The 17677-nt window shown below is 47.3% G+C and overlaps 1 long non-coding RNA gene across 1 annotated transcript; it reads right to left on the bottom strand.

Annotated features, from left to right (window-relative positions):
* Positions 1–8901: 8901 nt before the first annotated feature.
* On the bottom strand, positions 8902–16354 carry LOC149335757 (uncharacterized). Its single transcript, XR_016284537.1, has 4 exons — positions 15949–16354; positions 14581–14688; positions 11228–11275; positions 8902–8958 (listed from the first exon to the last, which is right to left on the bottom strand). It is a non-coding gene; the product is annotated as an uncharacterized LOC149335757 (long non-coding RNA).
* Between the last annotated feature and the right edge of the window lie 1323 nt (positions 16355–17677).

Consider the following 17677-nt stretch of genomic DNA (forward strand, 5'->3'; position numbering starts at 1 on the left):
GATCGGGAAAAATTTATGTCCTCATTTGTGGCCTCAGCTGAGTGCTCTTCAGGCCGAGTGATTTCAAGAGAGCGAATTTATTTTGCATTCATTTCATTCCGAGAGTTTCGTGTGTTTGACACTTTGTCTGAGTTAATTACTTTGGAGTTCTTGTATCCCACATGTGTCTCTTGTAGAAGAGGGAAGAAAAAGGGGACAGAAATATAGCCAGCAGAGTTTTTTTGACTTGAAGTCTGGTGTTTTGACGGGTGACGGAGGGCACTTGCTCGTGTTGGGTGTTGCCTGTTGTCGGTCGGTTCTTCGCAACATGCAGAACGATCAACGACCGATGCTGAGAAGCAAGCTCTTCCGAAGGACCGAGCGAAGCTGATCCAGTCACCTGGGCGACCAAGCTGCGGAGCAGTCCTGACGAGCGGGACCTGTTCATGGAAAGGAGCCTGGAGCTACCTGCGGCTGAACACCGGACGAGAACTTGGAGGAGCCTGGCGTACGAGCGCGCCCCGCATCCGAGCCACGCGGAAGTAGCTCGTCTTCGTGGCGCATTGTCTGGCGGCGGTGGTGCTGTAGTGCCGGAGCCCACATTTCGCTGGCTAGCCTCTCTGGAAACAAGCGCTGCGCGCCCGCCGTCGCTCACAGCAGGCCCAGACTCTCTCGGACATGTCGCGACGTGCAGCGTGACTCATCCAGCCACGCCGGCGCCGACACGGACCCTTCCTCCTCCCCTCCTCTCCGTCGGTGCGGGCTCCTCCGACGCGTCGCCGGTAGTCGCCTCTCGACCATTGGAGGATTTGAACGGCTGGCTGCCGTAACCGTTACCAGCGGCTTTAAAAGCGGAGCCGCGCTGAACCCGAGCAGCAGACGGGCAGCAGAAGAGCCATCACGCCGGAGCTACGCTCGCCGCCGGGGCCGCCCTTCTTCTTTGTGCTTGCCCGTGGTGCTCTTGGCCCTTGTATCATGTAAAAGCCCTTGTACATACTGTACATAAAAGTCATTTAACTCACCGTCGCCTCGACCGTTTCCTGGCTCGGACACCCAGTCCCAACAGTGGTGGCAGCGGTGGGATGCCCCAGACCCAACAGAGCAGAGCACGCACTAGGCGTGCTGAGCCGTTAGGCCTAGCTCCCGCGGTCGGGCGTGGCCGCAAATCGGCCGTAAAGTTGAAGGCACTCGCCTGAAAGTGGTTAAAAGTCCCACAGGTGACGCCGGATGGGTGGCGGGCCGTCCTGTGAAAAATTGGTGGCTGTAAATAGCCGGAAGCTGATGAAATCGCCGGAAAATCGCGGACCGCATATAAGATGCGTCCGCTCGCTCCGAGCGCAGTCGGCTCCCTCCGTCGCGCAGACTACAGACACACTCTCTTCCCTCACCCCTTGCCCTAGCCCACTATCATCCCTCCTTCCCCACTCCGACATGCGCCCTATGCCCAGAACCCTTCGCCTCTTCCCTCCATATCCTTTCCCTCTGCCCGGCGGACCCTCCCCCGCGGGACCTAGAGAACCTCAAGACCTGGGAGGACTGGGAGACCCTGCTGCGCTCGGAGGACCCGGCCGGGCTGCCAGTGTAATGGACCTTAACAACATAAACACTTGAGTGCAGTGGGGTCTTGCGGGGACCCTGGGGCGTGCCCCGAATTCCTTGTGCAATAAAGTTTTTTTTTCTCTCTCTCTCTGCTCCCCAGAAAAATCAGAATCTATTAGACTTCACAAAAACAAAGAGGACAGGGGAACGATAGAATTAGAGATAGATGGACAACCCGTAAGAAGGGCAAATAAGCTTCGCATCTTGGGAGGAGAAAGGCAAACGGGACCATACCATCCAGGTCTTGGAACACTCCACGAAACAGATATGCAGGATGTTAAGCCGGATTATGAACAAGCGAAAAGGGGTGAAGGAGCGAGATGCGTTACGGATCACTTCTGCGCTCATCATACCGAGGATGACGTACTCGCTTCCGTACCTACAACCTAACAAAGGGGAAAAGAACAAAATGGAAACATGCATCAGAGAGGCGTATAAGCAAGCCTTAGGCGTCATGACCTGCGCCTCGACAGAAAAGCTGATGAATATGGGTGTGCGGCACCTATGCGGAGCACAGCGAAACCATGCTCAGATTTCAACTGGAAAGACTTAAAAGAACAGCCGCTGGCCACGCACTACTGCTAAAGCTAGGATACCCGGCAGAAGGCGAGGGCGAAGACAAAGCAGACATTGACAGCCAAATTAGGAGCACTTTCTTGGTTAAACCAGTGCCCAAAAACATGGACCCGACAAACCACGAAGGAAGACGGGCGGCGAGATCTTTGGAGTTGGACAGGTTCCTAAAGAAGAAACAGATGGTTCTGTATGTCGACGCGTCCAAGTACAGAACGAAGGAAAACGCTAGGGCGGTAGCAGTAGTTAACGCCAATGGGATTATAATTCCTGGTGCATCAGTGCGCACAAGGACAACACAAGCAGCGGAAGGGATCGCCATAGCTCTAGCCCTGACTGATGCCAATCGGCAGGGACTGAGTTATTGGATAGCGACGGATTCTCAGGCTGCAGCGAGGGCATACAGAGATGGAAGGATCGGCCGAAAAGCCGCGAGGACCCTCTTCGAACAAAAACAACACAGACATGGATCAAACAACACAAACATTCAACACACCATCATTTGGGTCCCTGACACTGGGGCTAAGGGAAATCTCATGGCAGACACCGTTGTCCGAGGGTTCACGAACCGGAGGGCGGGTTTGCCGGTGGAACCCTTCAGCACGCCAGAATCTTACGGGGAGGCAATGAAGGCGTTGTTGGGAGCGCGCAAGATGTATGCGGCTCTGGCGGATATCCTCAACAGAGAGCAGGCCACCACGCTCAGACTACAGACAGACACCTACACAAGCAGAGCCATGTATCATAAAATGTGGCCGAACAGATACGCGAAAGAGTGCGTGGGGTGTGGGGGCTACGCCACAACGTACCACGCCACCTGGGGCTGTGAGAAAAGCCCTTTATTACCAAAGATAAATAGCCCTAGTCTAGAGCAGTGGGAGGCCCTCCTGACTGACTCCAACCCGAGCACACAGCTTATGCTGGTGACGAGGGCCAAGGCAGCTGCGGAGGCCAACGGGATCGTCGAATAGGGAAGACCGACCACTGGAGCTCCACAGCTATCTATCTCCAGCCCACTACTCCCTAACTCTGCCTTTTGCAAAAATAAATGTCTTTACTACTACTAATACGCGTGAAAACTTCGTTAAGATTGCACCACCATACCGAGCCACATGCCCTCCTGAAGCTTTGTCTTGACTGATGTGTAAATGCTTTCCTGGCAACCAATACGCTTTGTAGAAGAAAAACGGCTCATTACTGCTATGACTATCGCAGGGCAAATTTGCCCTTCCACCGAAAGTTCACCGAAGTCTTTCTTTTAAGGACAAGTTCCTTGCGACCTGTGCTGCTGGTTTACTCTTCGAAAGCGGCTCATGCTCGCGGTGTCCATCCGCGCGCTGGAATCGTGCCAACTGTGGCCTCTCCTCCGCGCAACGGCGCAACCTCCTCCCCTCCTTAGCAACCGGCGCGCCGGTTGGGTGCGCATCTGTCCATAGCAACCGTGACGTCACACAGTAGCGGTAGAACGAGCTCGCGCGCGTCGGCGGTGGCAGCTGCACCGCCGCTCCTTCGTCAGACGTCTCCTTGCAGTCGAGTGAGTGAAACGCATGGGTCCGAAGCGGCCCAGAGAGTCCCTCGTTTACTACAAGCACCTTTGGGTAATTCAAAGGGATATCGGCGAACATTGTGGCCATTCCACTGGGGCGTCATGCACAACATGTTATATGTAGTGGGTTGACCACAAGGCTTTCGCCAAACACACTTTAGAATATCCAGAGTGCTTAGGTAGTTTTTTAATAGGAAGACTAGGCCATTTTCGAAGACGAAGGACTGCCGCCTTCTTTCGTCGGGCGGGTAAAAGTGGACGCAGGTGTCAACCTCACAGCATGCATTATTATTTCCTGCTGTCGACGTGATGGCCCATGACTACTTCCGTATCTGCGTTTTTAGCGGGAAATAAAAAGTTTGGTCCCTGCGTCTAGGGGAGACTTGTTAAAGCAGATATTCTATGGTGAGTCTATAAAATTATGTGGTACTCGGGAACGCAGTGCTCATTTCCGACAGTATTTAACCTAATCCTGTAATAGCTGTTCCACAGTGGATATCACCCTGCTGAGCGGATCAGCGGGAATATTTACTCGACTATAGATTCTATCTAAAACAATTTATTTATTTTTATTTATTCGATACTGTCAATCCCATCAGGGATCGTAACAGGGATCGCAATCACTAAAGTATTAAAGTAATATCCGGTAAATGTGGTCCCTCTTTGTACCGAGGCACACTTAATTGAAAAATACATTTATGGGACCTATTCGTGATTCAAATTAAGTGTAATAAAAAGTAAAACCCTTAATTTTTTATCTTGCCTTTTCTCTAACGACAGCAGACATCAATTCTGAAGTCAAACTTCAACTTTAATTCCTCAATTATTGCGAAGGGAAAAAATTAACGTAATTCCGCGTTCTGAGCCCCTTGTTTGATGAAATTCAGCTATATGTTTTAGGACTGAAAATATTTTTATCTATATACTTTTTGTGATGTTTATATCAAAGATCACGACGGTTTTTCTGAAGCGACAAAAATGTTTGCACTTCATGGCCTGCTTGGCACTTTATTCAGTGCAATTCTTCATGAGAGGGGTAAGGTTGCTCTTCAATAGTGCTTTCTAACGTTTCCTCCTCTTCCCAATTTTCGAGTCTGTTAAATATGTCATGCCTCTAAGTTAAACATATAAGTTTTAAATCAGTTTTTTCGCCATTTCTGAACTATCGGTACTTCACTGCGCTCACCTAAAATGTATTATCGGCGCTGCAGTGAGCACTATCATTCGTCAGGTATTTTGCACATAAATACTGTCGCAGATTAAAGTACCTTATATCGTTCGCTTTTGATTGTCCCGCTATTCAACAAAACATGCCTCAGCATAAAATATTGCAAAGCCCGATTCGTTTTATTGTCTGAAAACGATTTGGTTTTCGGGGATGAACCTCATAGATATGTAGGGCCTGAATGTAATGGTCCTCCTAAATAGCTCGACAGCTTCAGCTTGCACTATAATGAAGAAAGTTGTGGAACCTAGTATAGCATTTCAGGATGGCTGTCAAGGTAAGCCACAACCTGTAGACTTGTTGATCATATACAGCCCACAGGTCTTAAGTGCTCCTGAAATCGAAAACTATTGAAAATTTATTGGATGTCTTTGGCAGAGCCCACTGTGGAATACTGTCGTCGAGTAAATGGCGACTACGCCCAATTCCAGGTCAATTTTCGCTAGTTAACATTCCCCAGGAAAATAGAGTCAACACACGCGCGCGCGCGCGCGCGCACACACACGCACACACGCACACACACACACACACACACACACACACACACACACACACACACACACCCACACACACACACACACACACACACACACACACACACACACACACACACACACACACACACACACACACACACACACACACACACACACACACACACACACACACACATACACACACACACACACACACACACACACACACACAAGCACGCACCGTCAGCTTCACACTTTCTCGTAACAACTGGAGATGTTTGCTTGGCAGTCAACGAGGCACGCTACTCCAGACTAGGGTGGGAAATTAATCGATATATATGCGCAGAAACTTTGGCGCTATCACAAACAGGCTCTGTACTGTCAGAGGGTTCGTATCGGACCCGTGTACTTGAGAAACTTAAACAATGTTTATGTTCCACTTGACACGGAAGCTGCGCCCGGCAAGCTACAAAGAATGTTCACAAGGCACAGGGCACTGTGCTGTCGGACACACAAAGCAGTTTTCAGTGTTCGGCAGTATGCTATAAAATTACGATCGCTACAGACCAAGGGCTCACGATATTCGCGCGCGCACCACGTCCAGCACAGAGGAATGCTGGAGAATCCGACTTAGTGGTTCAGCAGGAAGGGTAGGGAGGGTCATATTTGATGCTCCGGCATCATCCGATCCAGTACTGCTCCCCAACCAGCGGGGTCCGGCACGTTTCAGCGGTCTGCTCCGTGAAGAGACCAAGGATTGCCTGGACCAGTTTCACCAGATAGCCATACCGCATACAGCGTCCGAAATAGAGCGTTACGGTGCACACTGAACAGGTACAGCCGCATGGACTATACGATGTCCACCGGTAACAATGACTGAATCGGTCATATCACTCATGACCGGCGTGTCAAGCATGCAACTCTGGAGCTGTGTCGGTTCATTCGTGTAGGCCAACTGATCACGAAAAATCCTTTCAAACATTGTGCACGAAAAAAATCTGTCACAACAAGAAACGCCAGCATTGACTGGAGGGCAGCAAGCTTTTGTTCTTCTATGAAATAACGCTATAAAACTCAGTGGGGTTGCCGAGTTCCGAGTGCCGTTAAGAAAGGTCTAGTTTATTAACACTAAGGGTAGGGTGCAATGTGGTTAACAAACACAGTTCGTTTGTTTTTATGAGGAAAAGGGTGCACGTTAGAACGTGTGAGCTTCCGTGATGCGTTTGCGCATGTTCCCCAGGTAAACACTAAAGCGCCTGTTTTCGATGTCTAATGTGTACTAAACAGCGGCCCTCTGTGAGAAGCGGCACCGGAATGCGGCCATTCTTAGCAACGCGACGACGACCCAAATCCTCTCCCAGGAGATTAGGCGAAAGTTTCAGGAGCTCAAGAAAATTGCCGTAAGACGCATCTCGCGACGTGCACTTAGCTAACCCGTCCTCCATTCTAAGTTTAACTTCCTCTTGTCGAGCCAACGTCACTGTGAATTATAACCCAGCAACGCAACCATCTCGTAAATCCGAGACGCTTAAAGCTCCGCGCAGCTTATGCGAACGCGGCGAGTGCGCATCGCAGAAGCTCCGCATGCCTGCGTGTTCTGCTCAGATTAAGCGAATGCGCTTAGGCCTTCGTTAACTCCACTTGATTCCACGCGCACTTTTAAGTAGTTCGCTACTTTTTGTTGTAGGGGTTATCTCATCCAATAAGTTTGAGTAGGCCACACCGCAACCAAGGTAGATGTACTATGGTAGAGTAGGCTGCATAGAAGCCCATACGTTCAAAACATGGCGGCTCATGGTGCGCAGCCAGCGCCGTCTTCGAAATGCGTGGACAACTAAAAAGTGACTTCATAATTAAAACAAAAACGCGACGTTGAAGTCACGTGTTTTAGTGACTTCATATTCATGACGTCAGCGTCACGTGCTGCTTGGCGGGAAAAATAAACTGCTGAACGCGGCGACGCTTCAGCGCGACACCCGACACGAGAACGAAGAAAGAAGACACGACGAGTGCCGACCACCAACGCTATTTTTAGGTAGTCAGTTCTCGTTGTGCCTTTTTCCTTCGTCCTCGCCTCAGGTGTCGCGCTGAATGTCGCAGGTGTAGCGCTGAAGCGATGAAATGTGACGCCGCCAGACAGGTTATCGCTCGCACATCGTGCCACCGCACACTTCTTTTTTGTGTACGGGGGCCCCATGGCCACAGACGATGCCCTTTTGGGACAAAAGCGACAGAACCGCACCCAACCGAACGAAACTACACAGAAGCGCTGGCAAAAGGGAAAAGCGGAAACTGTACACGAACGATGCACACCAAGAACTCGAGCAACAAGCAACGAGGAAAAAGTAGGGCTAGCAGAATCGAGTTTCAAACAAAAGCAAGCAGAATGGTCAAAAGATATAACAAGGGTATGACATCAGAGCACCGTCAACCTTGGCATCGTCCCGCTGCCATTGCCGCTGCTCTGAGCGAACGCTGTAATAAAAATTTTTACAAAGCAAGCGCTATACTTTCTAACAAAATGCACACAACTAAAACATTTTAAAAATGAATCACTGCAATTGTTTTCGAATGCTTTTGAAACACCAAATATGTCCTAATTATTTTCCTCGTGCAGTCGTGTTTGTCCACTCATTTCATTTTGGCGCTTTAGTTCCACCACTAATTTGATGTCGCTAGCACTTCGTTCTGGACCGCATTCAGGCTCCGGCTTCGCGACCTATTTCAATTGACCTTGCCGCAACTACAAGAACTGCACATGGTCTGGGCGTAGACTTCATAGGAGTTGCCTTTTTTTCTTGCACAAAACAGGAAGCGAATTGCTGTCGCTGAGTGCAAGAGTGCGACTCCGGCAACGCCACCTCCAGGCGTCGCCGTACTCAGTTTTCCCGAAGCGGCGAGACCCTATTGAAAATATTGAGCGTGAATTCTGCGTGCCTATCTTTGCGTTTTTATTGCCACGCAAAATGCGACGATTGAACGAGGTCACAGAACGCGAGACATATTTCACATTATTTGCGCAAGCTGAGCAAGCTCGCAAACGCGAGACATTTCTCACATAAGTGCGCAAGCCGCGTAAGGCTCGTACAGCAGGAGACATCCTCGCGTAATATGCGCAAGCCGGGTGAGGCTTCCAGAATGTCCGAGAGCCAAGGGTGAGTCCCAGAATGTTCAAGAGCCGAGTCTGGCTCACAGAGCACTAGACAGTGTCTAATGGAGTTACCATCATGATGCCGATAATACCTTGCATGGCTGCAAGGCTCCTACATCACTGCTCAACACGGTACGCTAATGTACTGCATTAAGGCCTCCTCATCTGTCTGTCACTGCCTCATTCAGCATGCATGTTGTGAGATAACAAGCTTTGCAGAAACGGTGCTTCGTGGGATGGTTCTCATGTGTGTAGCATGCTTGCAAAAGGACATAGATAAGGTCACCTTAACTGGCTTTATTAATGCCACATCCCTCATGATGGGTGCCACACAGTGGCTAAACAATTTTTTCAGTTTCTCCAAGTCCAGCAGGTTGGCGTCTTGATACAGGTTCTCACTATGCAGCACCTGCAAAAAGGTAGGAGTATATGCAAAAAAATTCAGTTAATCTGTTTTCTGGAAATTCGAGAAAAGGGCACAAGTACTTCTTCCATTAATGAACTAATGATGATTTCGAAAAGTTTCAGGTTTGAAATACAGACACTGGAAAACCCGACTCAAGCACGCAGACTGCTCAGCATCAAACCTGCACAAAATCTAATAACCGTGTCACACAGGCATTTTGAAGGCTTTCAAATGGCTATTAACTCAGTGGCACTTGAATACAGCTAAATGGGCATTTCCAATAGCCACTGAGTCCCTAGAACAGTGTGGACATCTATTAAGATTTTGAAGGCTTTTCAGTGGTAGAAATTTGCACTCAGACATGGAGCACTCGCAACTATACACGAAGGAATAAAATCAAAGCAATTTAATCGCTCAAAGAATACTCAACATGAAATGTACAACTTATTTCACTAAAAAAAAAGAAGGCTAGCCACAAAACACTGCAGCAAGCATATTATTACTGTTGCCAATAGCACAAAAACAATGAATACCACCTTTTCAAAACTGCGTGAGCGCTACAACGGCTTCCCAGCAAAATTATCAACTGTGACAGTGGCGCCACAGCAGCTTGGTGCCAGATGATTAAATATCTCTACGGCGATCAAGTATTCTGTGTAGCAGTGGCATAACTCCAGAGTTGAAGTGCAAATCTCGAAGCTCAATCTCCCACCTCAACTGTTATCTTTAAATACATATTTAAATTCATTGGAGCGTGCTGCAGAAGTAGGTGGTCAGATCATTCGAGAGGATACCTGCAAGCTATCTCAGGAGACGAAAGATCTGATGAAGAAACGCCAAAGCATGAGGACGTCTAACTTCAGAGATAGAATAGAACTAGGAGAGCTATCGAAGTTATTTATAAGTGCAAGGTAGCCAACATAAGAAAGTTTAACATGGAGAAAACCTAGCATGCTCTAAAGCATGGAGGTAGCCTAAAATCAGTGAAGAGAAAACTAATCACAGATAAAAACCAGATGTATGCGCTAAAAGACAAAGAGGGCAATGTCATAAGCAATATGGATAAGATAGTTAAAGTAGCCGAAGAGTTCTGCACAAATCTCTACAGTAGTGAATGTAATCAGAACGTTACGGAGAGAGGCAGTAGAGCATAGCAATGGGACATCCCGCCAGTAACGAGGGAGGAAGTAAAGAAAGCCTCAGGAGCAATGCAAAGGGGCAAAGCAGCTGGTGAGGATCAGGTAACAGCAGATTTGTTGAAGGACGGAGGAGAGATTGTGCTAGAGAAACTAGCCACCCTGTACACGCTTGCCTCGTGACCACGAGCGTATCAGGAGCTTGGAAGAATGCGAACATTATTTTAATTCATAAGAAAGAAGATGTCAAGGACTTGAAGATTTACAGACCGATCAGCTTACTATCGATTGCCTACAAGGTATTTACTAAGGTAATCACTAATAGAGTCAGGACAACCTTCGAATTCAATCAACCAAATGATCAGGCAGGCTTTCGTAAAAGATACTCAACAAGAGACCACATTCATGCAATCAATCAGGTGATAGAGAAATGGGCAGAATATAACCAACCCCAATATATAGCCTTCATTGACTACCAGACAGCAATTGACTCGGTGGAACCACAGCTGCCATGCAGGCATTGTGGAATCAGGGTGTAGAAGAGTGTTATGTGAAAATATTGGAAGATATTTATAACGACTGCACAGCTACCATAGTTCTCCATAAGGTCAGCAATAAAATTCCTCTATATTCCGAGTTTTCTAACACCACCATCATTTTTTGGCACCGTGACCATATCATACAAGAATGTGAGACCTACTGCATACCTAAAGAAAATATGTGTGTAAGCCAAGCATCAGCCGTTGTATGCAATAAGAAGTCTAAGTGAAAAAGATTCGATGTAAATTAGAGAAAGCCTTGCCATTTTTGTACTTCTGCTTCTATGACTGCTTGCTGGATTTTTTTCTTCAGTTGGAAGCATTCTTCCATCCCTTATCTCTATACACTATTCCTCTGCCAAATGACTGAGTAACCCAAATAGCAATTCCTAAGTAGGGAGGGGGCCTTCCACAGTGACCACACAGGGGCCTTCAAGTTCTTGCAGCAATCAAAACATCCCTTTGTAACACTGGCCTTGAATGCACCACTATACTTTTGTGGCATGCCAAATACTTATACAATTTATGTTTTAAAACCACACAGAAATCCACAACTGCCATTATGAAAACAACCTAGTAATGTAACCATAAGCGTACCTGGCCAGCATGATCAGCATGGAAAGGCGCACAGCTTGTGAGCAGCTCCTAAAATGAAAGCAAATTCACATGATTAATTGCAATTTCCACAGAGACATTCTTGAAAAATCATGTTTTTGCACCACTCAGCCTCAAGCCTGCCTTAATGCTCCTGCAGCAATGAGGCAAATCTGAGCACAGCTTGGGGTGAGCTGGTGGTATCACATTACGCACCTGACACTACGTGCATCAATCCATTTGTATGATAGAATTTCAGAATGGCGAAAAGACACACACACAGGAAAAAATGGTGGGTGGATGAGATTAAGAAGTTTGTGGGGATACAGTGGCCGCAAGTGGCAAAGGACAGGGTTAATTGGAGAGACATGGGAGAGGCTTTGCCCTGCAGTGGGTGTAGTCAGGCTGCTGCTACTGATGATGATGATGACAGCCTGAGCACACCTACAAAGTAAAACTGTGATCTCGACCCAGCAGCACTTTACTGTGTTGAAAGAGAACAGGTACAATTGAATTACTGCATTACCTTGTTATTATCATTAAAAAGTACAGGGCTCTAAGGACTTCCTAATTTACATCGAAACGAATGGGTTACAGTGAACTTTCACGGATTACACTAACAGGCATTGAAAATCCAACACAGCTGCCCAAGAGAATATTAGGCAGCCGCGCTAGCCTTCTTTTGCACTATGCTACCTGATACCAGATTAAAATTCCAGAGCAATTTACTCATACTCTAGCACTGGGATACCTTATGTCCCAGACTGATGCAGCTGTCTTACTAAAGGCAGAGAAGCTTTCAGTGTGGGTCATGTGTGCTGTGGCGTGAACACATGCACAGCATCGCCTGCTACCATTCAAGTCCTCTGTGTACACAAATGCAGGTGCAATAGAAAACCGACATCACAAATTTGGCTAGTCTGGTCGGCCAAGCATGGGCCAGCTGATAGCACGAAGCAGCAGGTGCGACACATACCATCATCATCAGCCTGACTAGGCCCACTGCAGGGCAAAGGACTCACCCATGTCTCCACATTAACCCTGTCCTTCGCTAGGTGTGGCCACCATATCCCCGCAAACTTCTTAATCTCATCCGCTCATCTAACTTTCTGCCGCCCCCTGCTACGCTTGACTTCTCTTGGAATCCACTCCATTACCCTTAAGGACCAGCGGTTATGTTGTCTTCCCATTACAAGCCCCGCCCAGGCCCTTTTCTTCCTCTTAATTTCAAGTAGCATGTCATTAACCCGCGTTTGTTCCCTCACCCACTCCGCCCCCTTTTGGTCTCTTAATGTTAGACTTATCATTTTTCTTTCCATAGCTCACTTTGCTGTCCTTATCGTTTGGCACGTGTTTTTTTCTTTGTAATAAGGCATAAAGTATTATACACGGATTACCACATGGCATCCTCCTATGACCGCTAAATAATTTATAATCAAATTTCTTTCTCCTGCTGTATTTGTTTCGGTTTCAACAGCTGAATGATGGCTGTGACGTCAAAGCGAGGTTATTGGTCACGTGAGGCATGAAAAACTGCAATACAATTGGTACTTCTGGCTCTTAAGGAATGCTGGCGTCAGCGCTGTAGCGAATTAAAATGATGAAGCAGCGATTATAAGTGCAGTTTTCCCACGCCTCACGTGACCTATAACCTCTCTTTGATGTCATAGCCATAGTCAAATTGTTCACCGAAACGGGATGGCAGAAAAAGTTGATTATAAATTATTTAGCGGTCTCACGCGAATACCAGATGGTGATTCATGCATAGTAGTGTCTTCCGCACCATTATAGAGAAGAAAACATGCCACCAAGATTAGGTGTCTATACTCTTTTAAGCTGAACTCTCTTCATTAGCCTCCAAGTTTCTGTCCCAAAAGTGAGAAACATGCAGGCTAAAGAAAAGATTTCAGCTTAAGTACCAAAGTGGCTCTAATCACACGATGAAGCGGAAAAACTCTCGACACTTGAACAGAGAACAAATAGGAATTCCAACAAAATTTTAGATTCTTGTAAGGCTATCAAGCATTTCTGAATATTGTAAACTGCACTTTCACACATACAGTACGCATGTATGCCAAGCTCACATTCAGTAGCTCTGTTTACCGGCAGTAATTATCACGGTCTGAGCTCAGTTACAGATTTAAAACCAGCCAAAAGATGCAACACAGGAAAAGAGAAGAAAACAGGTTGGACTATCAATTGAATTTTTTGTAAAGGAAAAGAAGGCTCGCATGAAGATGCGCCACACATGACCCACACCAGCGAAAGGCAGGACAACAAATAACTGTCACTGATATACAAGCACGTCATCTAAAAGAGAAAATTCTTTCCGTTGAAGATTGACTAATGGCTTCGCTACTCATACAGCCGTTGCCTTGGAGATATGCATCAAATACCTTACAGATTTGTTTACCACTTCTATACACCACTGAAGTGTCACAGAAATCAGGCGTACACTCTGATGGGTCATCTTATGATTTACACTCACGACATTGGCACTGTAGTGCCAGATTAGAAGCTGCCTTCCCCCTAACAAATTAGTGCTCACTCAGGAACACATTAAAGACACCTGCACACATCCCTGAAGTAGTTTCTTGCACAAGCTAGCGGAATGTGATAAACCACTTCCTGCAAGTCCTGAACCTAGTTTTATGGGATACCATACTGCTATCCCGGTTTTAACAGCAGCGCAAAGGCCATCAACACAATGATTGGCGCAAAAATTACATTTAAAAATTTTCCCGCCACTCGATTTGAACTCATGAAGTCTACACAAAGGACTCCATGATAACCGTTCTGAGGTGAATGGCAGTTCAGCCTAGCCTCTGGAATCTGTGCCAAAAAAAAACGGAGTCAGCGCATCGCAATTTACTTCCGAAATCAGCCGGTGCTGATGAAAATTGTATGTTTTGCTTTCTCTGGCTTATAAAGCTCCACTTTCAGAAAAAGTGTCGTCTTTGTGGTTAGGATGCGGAACTTCATCATCACAGGTCAACTTCAGCTTGCCATCGGTGTCCCTTTAATGCCTCAAAGTTGAACAATAGCTCCATTCATAGAGGAGGGCTGTGCATAAATTTCGACCACCAAAGATTCTTTAACATGCACTGACATTGCATAACACACGAGCAAATATGCATTTCGCCTTGTCGAAACGAAGCCACCACAATTCAATCCCGCGTCTTTGGGCTCAGTAGCCGAACACCAATGCAGTAGGCCACAGCAGCAGGTGAAAAACAAAAGAGAGCCCTTAATAGGCAACCTAACTTGCCAAAATCAACATAACGAGGGGTCACACAAGTAGCAGTGGACTAGGAAAATAAAAGCTACTTGTGTCGGAAGATGTCTTCAGTGCTTACCTCAAAAGCCTGCTTGCTTGCTGGGCATCCTAGCACCAAGTGAAAGGCTGGCACAGCCATACTGGAGAGCTTGGAAGAGGCATTGCTGGTAAAGCCATGTGGAGATTGCTGCAAGGTAAAAAGACACATTTAACAGCAGCACAGTGCAAAAAATGGACTAGAATCAAGCATGTAAGGCAAAGTGCAAGGCACAAAAAGGAGCCGGTCGCAGAATGGAACACAACTGTTTAACCACATTTCGAAGTGGGCCAGGCAATAAGAAATTCATAACCACGGCAGTCATTCACAAGCTAGCCTCAGACGAGACATCACTTGCATATCGATATCCAGCATCGTTTCTACAATACATGCCACCATTCAAAAGAACAGACCACAGCAGAACAATATTTTCAGTAGAAGGCTGGTTTGCTTCAAATTCTGCATGCGTCCCTCAATTTGAAATCTGGCATGATTAGCACTGATTTCACATTCTCACAGGTATGATGAATTAATAGTGCCAATTGCAGAAAAACCACACTTTTTCCTTTAACATCAAATAAGGTATTGGAGAGGTACCTCAGCATATTTAAGTCAAAGTCAGATTTATTTGCGCCATTGGTTATAATCATGAAACAATCAAGTTTATTCTTCGTACATATTAAAGGCTCAATTACCCTTAAATTTCACTGCAACTTCGGGATTTAGGGCAAATGGAGCTAGGGCACCTGTGTGCATTTTGCAGTTGTTTGTACCATTTCAGCTCCGAGCCAAAGTATGAAAAAGCGAATGCCAAAATAGAGGCGGAAAACTTCAGAGCAATTTGTTTTTATCTCACCGTTCTGCTACTCAAGGCTCGACTACACTGGCTCGGCTATAAGTACGAACGCAGCTGGATCATATGCAGCTTCGTACCTTAAATACACAATTTATAAAAGTACAAGTGAAATACAAGTGAAAGAGGAGGAAGCTCAATCCTAACGCATACAGCTGAATCGCAGTCTACGTAGTTTAACTGCTCGAGCGCTGTTACTTCAATTACAGCGTAACATGCGGCGAGAATGTAAAGCCCGGGCCGAAGATCTATTGGTGGGCACATATTCCATTCTCGGCGAGAGATGAATGGCAGTACGGCGGCAGTACGGCGCCGATATCGTGCACCCCGCGATCGGATCAGCTGTGCATATTTGCATGGCATACTGGCCATGACCGTGTGACCACTGACACTACACGCGCATTCATGCCCGTGTGCCGCCAGCAAACAACCTTTCAGCGCTGCGTGCTGCCGCGATAGGCACTGCGTCTTCGCGTCTCTGTACTAGCTGTGTTGACGTGGCCAGTTGTGCGCAAAGGCTTTGAAATAATGAACAGGTTCGAAGAAAATTAACTTACCCCCAAGATGCGAGATGTCACCCGGGTAGTGGTCTCCCACCAGCTGCTCCGCCATGGAGGAAATGAGCCCCACCGTCAGCATAGCGTTTCCAGTGAAGGCGCGCAAAGGACGACGCGCTATCCGTCGAGCCCGCTGACGCACGCTATCAACACAGGTTTACTCAGCACCTTACCACGTTTTCGTACATCGCACCAGCGAATTTCACTGCTGTCGGCACATCACATATCGGAAGAGTGACAAATGCTCATGCCAGCGACGGTTCATGCCCTCGGCACCACAAAGGACCACGACAAACGTAGTAACGCTGACCGCCATGCTGTCCCTCCCCAGACGCTGCGTTCGTTGGCTAGCGCTTCGGCCAGTTCCGGCTTCCTTCGGCCCGTTTAGAAAGGCATCGCCTCCAGGCATTCCTCCGGGTCGTCTCTTTCGGGCTATATGCTTTTGGGCAGTGCGATAGCAAAGGACTAAAACCAAATGAAACTTTCGTTACAAAAATAATTAAGTTCTTGTGCACATATTAGCATTAAAAACTTGAGAAATTTGTGACGCATGGACGCATTAATATGCGTGTCGGTACATTCGTGCGTGCGTGCGTGCGTGCGTGAGTGGGCATTGTCTAGCGCGTCAAATCCAAAGCCTATCCGACATGCTGCATGGTTTCTGAGATCACCGCCGTGAGCTTCGCTTGTTTTCTTGTGCTGCTGCTGGGCGGTCTTGCGCGCCGCTGTTACTGTGCTGGAATCGCAAAAGAAGAAGGATTACCGGTGTGTGCTGCCGGTGGGCGCGCTCTCATCCAAGAGTGGTAGCAGCTCCCAATTAAGCGATCCGTCGGGGCATATGTGTTATGGATGTCTGGTCGACAACGATAATGAGGTCAGCAGTGCGGTGCCGTTGTTTGATGAGTCGAACCTTTCGGCCTATTGCACTGCTAACTTCGTTGCAAAAATGCCTGGCTCATAAGCAGCGGCAGTGGCCATTGTTTCTGTGGTGTGTTTCGATTACAAGACGGCGCCCTTCTACAGTGTGGCTTCCTTGGAAACTTAGTCGGCGGTGTGCCTGCAACGCCTGTCGCTGTCAGCTCAAACTGCCCGCCTGCGAGCGCTGCCTTCTTTTGCGATGTGAACGGTGACGGGACACTTACTGCCTGTGGCCGGAGCTTATAGCAAAAGCGAAGAGTGTTTTGTGTGAAGGTTTGACGAAGTGCGTGTGTCAGTCTGGACCCTTAGCAAGTCATACGAGATGCGACATGCAAAAGTGGTCCACCAGTCGCTTCAGCAGAAAGGAGTGCGGATGTTTTTTACGTTACTTCAATCGAGAACTGCCCATGCAAATATTTCAACTCGTCTCTTGCCTAAACAGCATAGTAAAGAAGCTAAAGCAACAAAACTGCTGTTTCCATGCTGTATATTGATTCCGCACTCGTGCTAGAGGTGGGAAATATGTAGCAGTTATTGGCGGAGTTACAGCCTATGAAGCACGTGCAGCTTCATGTAATTGCAGGTTAGGATATGCGCCTTACATGGTATTGACTTTGTAACCAGACATAGCCATCTGTCAACTAAAAGAAATTTTCTTGCTATAGGATTCTGCAGCATTATGTATGCCTCTGGACACTGAATACCGGGTGCGTCACCTCTCTTGAAAGCACTCAGATTTGTGTACTTATCAGTATGTTTGAGGTGAGAAAATTTTATCAGCTTCTTTTCTTTATTTTATAATTAGCTACAC

The sequence above is a fragment of the Amblyomma mixtum genome, chromosome 7 (genome assembly GCF_055824585.1).
Source record: "Amblyomma mixtum isolate Tamu chromosome 7, ASM5582458v1, whole genome shotgun sequence".
Lineage (NCBI taxonomy): Eukaryota > Metazoa > Arthropoda > Arachnida > Ixodida > Ixodidae > Amblyomma > Amblyomma mixtum.